We start from the raw sequence: 3652 nt of genomic DNA, 5'->3' as shown, positions 1-3652 counted from the left end.
TTTCTTTCTTTCTTTCTTTCTTTCTTTCTTTCTTTCTTTCTTTCTTTTTTCCTGATGTTTAGCCTATAGGTGGTTCTCAATGGGTGATCCTTGGCTATCATTTGTATTTAAGAGAGAGGCACTAAGAAGCTGAGTAACTATAGGCGCATGGTGTGGGCTTGTGGGCAAGTCGGTATCATTGCAGAGTGCCCCAAATGTTGGTGTCTATAGACATTTTCTCTGGGGGTGATTCGATCTCTTCAAGGGAGAGTCCTTCAGTCTCTTGGCTAGGAATATAGGCTTCCTGCCTGCCTGCATTCTGGAAGCTGGTTAAAAAAAGGACTGGAAGGTCTGGCCAGACTTTTGTCCTGTTTTTCAGTATGCTATCTCATCACCATGCTCTGCTGTGGAGATTGCTCTACTGTGGAGACTGCTCCCAACTGTTGGGGAAGGAAGGTGCAGCCGTCTGGCTATGTGGGCTAGAGGAAGAGGTCAAAGGGTCCAACTACTCATTATACCAACTTGAACCCCAGTTTTACTGTTTCAGCACCACCTCCCCTCCCACCATCAGAGGTACCTGAGGTCTCTAGGATCGTGAGAGTTGTGTGTATGAATCATTGGGTCTCTTTTTTGGCTACCTCCCTGCATGCCTGTTTCTGCTTTGCTGAGTCAGTTACCCATCACCATTTACTTTCCATTTTCCTAAATTTTGTCAGCATCTCCTGTCTGTTCTCACCAGTCCTCTTACTCCTTTTGTCCCTAAATATTTGCCTTTTTAATTCCTTTATTGTCTTTTCTTTTTAAATTGAAGTAACATTCACATAACAAAAAATTAACCATTTGAAAGCAAATAATCTGGTGGCATTTCAGGCATTCCTATCCCCAAGTAAGGTCACGTTCTGAAGTACTGGGGGGACTCCAACAGCTTTTTCTGGGGGACACAATTCAACCCATAAAGGCAGCATGGATGTTAGGTAGGAACTTACTCAGAGAAAGAATCACTGGGCTTGTCGTGTGCAACAAGGTAAGGAGGTTGTCCAGGCAAGGGTAGCCTGGGATTGGTGTTAGAGCCCCTAAGGGAAAGAATGTGGTGGCCCTATGTGGGATGTCATAGGAGGGTGTTCACACATCAGCCTGGCACAGGGTGTCAGAGTCCAAGTGGGTTGAGAAAAGGGTATCGGCACAAGGGAAGGGGTGGTGATAGCAATGGGAGACTGGTTGGTTACAAGTAGAAAGGCTGATAAATAAGTAAAGTCGTTAAGGATCCAAGTTTCTCAGTGTTGCAGAAGAGAAAAGCAAGTATGGAAGGGGAGGAAACTAGATGGAGCCCTGTGGAGTCATACTGTAATTAGAGATATCATTGTGAACCCATGTTATTCAAGAAGGAGATAGATAGGGGTGTCTGGATGACTCAGTCGGTTAAGCGTCCAACTTTGGCTCAGGTTATAATTTTGCAGTTCATGGATTTGAACCCTGCATCGGGCTCTGTGCTGACAGCTCAGAGCCTGGAACCTGTTTCAGATTCTGTGTCTCCCTCTCTCTCTGCCCCTCCTCCGCTAGCACTCTGTCTCTGTCTCTCAAAAATATGTAAACATTAAACAAGTTTTTTTTAAAAAGGAGATAGATAGGATAAGATGAGATGAGATAACGAAGGGAAGCCTGGGTGGTTCAGTGGGTTAAGCATCCAGTTCTTGGTTTCAGCTCAGGTTCTCATAGTTCGTGAGTTCCAACTGAGAGTCAGGCTTCGCACTGACAGTGCTAATGCTCCTTGGAATTCTCTCTCTCCCTCTCTCTCAGCCCCTTCCCCCACCCTCTCAAAATAAATAAATAAACTTAAAAAAAGATAAGATAAATAAGATAGGTAGATATGTAAATGTATACGCGTATATATACATTTTCTAGTTCTGTGCACTGAGAAGGCCAAGAAGTGGCAACACTCCTATAGCAACAAACACACCAACTTCATAGATCTTGGATTCTAAGTATTATGTCTCACTGAAAGGGCTTCTTGCAGGAATGGCTGACTCCACCACTGGAAAGAAGGAAAGTACAAGATAGGCTGAACATTTTGCTGTGCCCCCAAAAAAGGAAGTACTCAAAGAGTAATGGAAATGTATCAAAAGAACACAGAATGGGCTCTCACTAGCTAAATTGAAGACACTTTGAGGATCAAAATAAATAATGATAGTAACAGATTACAGTTCATTGAATATAATCGAAAACCATAAGCCAATAGTGATATAAATGAATGAATGGATTATATAATGAACAGGACAATTATAGTTTCAAATGCTTCTATGCAAAATACTTAACAAATTCCTAAAAAAAGAGAAACTGCACAGTAGATAAGCCTGGCAGATATCACCTTCCTCAGGTGATGGGAAAGTTCACCTTATCAGCACTATAAAGGAACATTTGAAGTCTTGCACCACCTGATGGGATGCAATGAGAGGAACATATCATCCCTTCTATAGTATTCCTACCAATCATATATAGTGTGAATCCAACCACAAGGAAATCCCAGCAAAACCAAATTGAGACACATAAAATAACTGGCCTATAATCTTTTTTGTTTTTAAAGATCTAATTATTTTTTTTAAATTTTAAAAAAGTTTATTTGAGAGAGAGAGAGAGAGAGAGAGAGAGAAAGAGAGAGAGAGAGAGAATGTGGGGGGAGGAGCAGAGAGAGGTAGAGAGAGAGAATCCCAAGCAGGCTCTTCATCACCAGTGTCGAGCCTGATGTGGGGCTCGAACTCACGAACCATGAGATCATGACCTGAGCCTAAGTTGAACGTTTAAACAACTGAGCCACCATGGTGCCCTGGTGGCTTTTAAATCTTTTAAAATAATCTTTTAAAAAGTCAGGTCATGAATGTCAAGCAAAGAAATGAACTGTTCCTGATGAATAAGACTAAAGAGATATAAAACTTAAATGCAGTGTTATGATTATGATCTGGATCTTTTGGGGACAACCAGAGGCTCTTGAGCAGAGTCTGCAAGTTAAGTGGTTGTTCTTTATCAATGTTAATCTTTATTGTATGGAAGTTTTGTAAGATAATGTCCTTACTTTAGGAAACACCTACTGAAGTACTCAGAAACAGTGGGGCAATAGGTAGCAATTTACTCTCAAACCATTCAAGAATAAAAAAAGCTCTGTAATTTGTGTAACTTGCAAGTTGTTTCCAAACCTCATGTCAGGACTGGGTTACAAGTGTGTCAAGAAATTATTCCTCTCAGTCCTGGGGCACCTGGGTGGCTCAGTCGGTTAAGTGTCCGACTCCAGCTCAGGTCTTGATCTCACAGTTTGTGAGTTCCATCCCTTCATCGGGCTCTGCACTGACAGCTCAGAGCCTGGAGTCTGCTTCGGATTCTGTGTCTCCCTCTATCTCTCTATCCCTCCCCTGCTTGCGCTCTCTGTCTCTCAAAAGTAAATAAATAAACATTAAAAAAAAAAAAGAAAAGAAATTATTCCCCTCAGTCCTGAGCAGGAATACGTACAGACTGACTAGGTGACTAGAGTGGACAGAGCCAAAGACAATGAAAAATGAAAATATCGGGAAGTCCCAGATAAAGGGTTCCCTCTGCCTAGAAGGCTTTACCCTCCACTTCTGCCTCCTTCTCATCTTCAGAACTCAACACCAACATCACTTATTTGGGAAGCCCTCTTTAACTT

This window comes from Herpailurus yagouaroundi, unplaced genomic scaffold, assembly GCF_014898765.1.
Source record: "Herpailurus yagouaroundi ecotype Mexico unplaced genomic scaffold, PumYag 139, whole genome shotgun sequence".
Taxonomy (NCBI): Eukaryota; Metazoa; Chordata; class Mammalia; order Carnivora; family Felidae; genus Herpailurus; species Herpailurus yagouaroundi.
Note: the sequence above shows the minus strand (reverse complement) of the source record.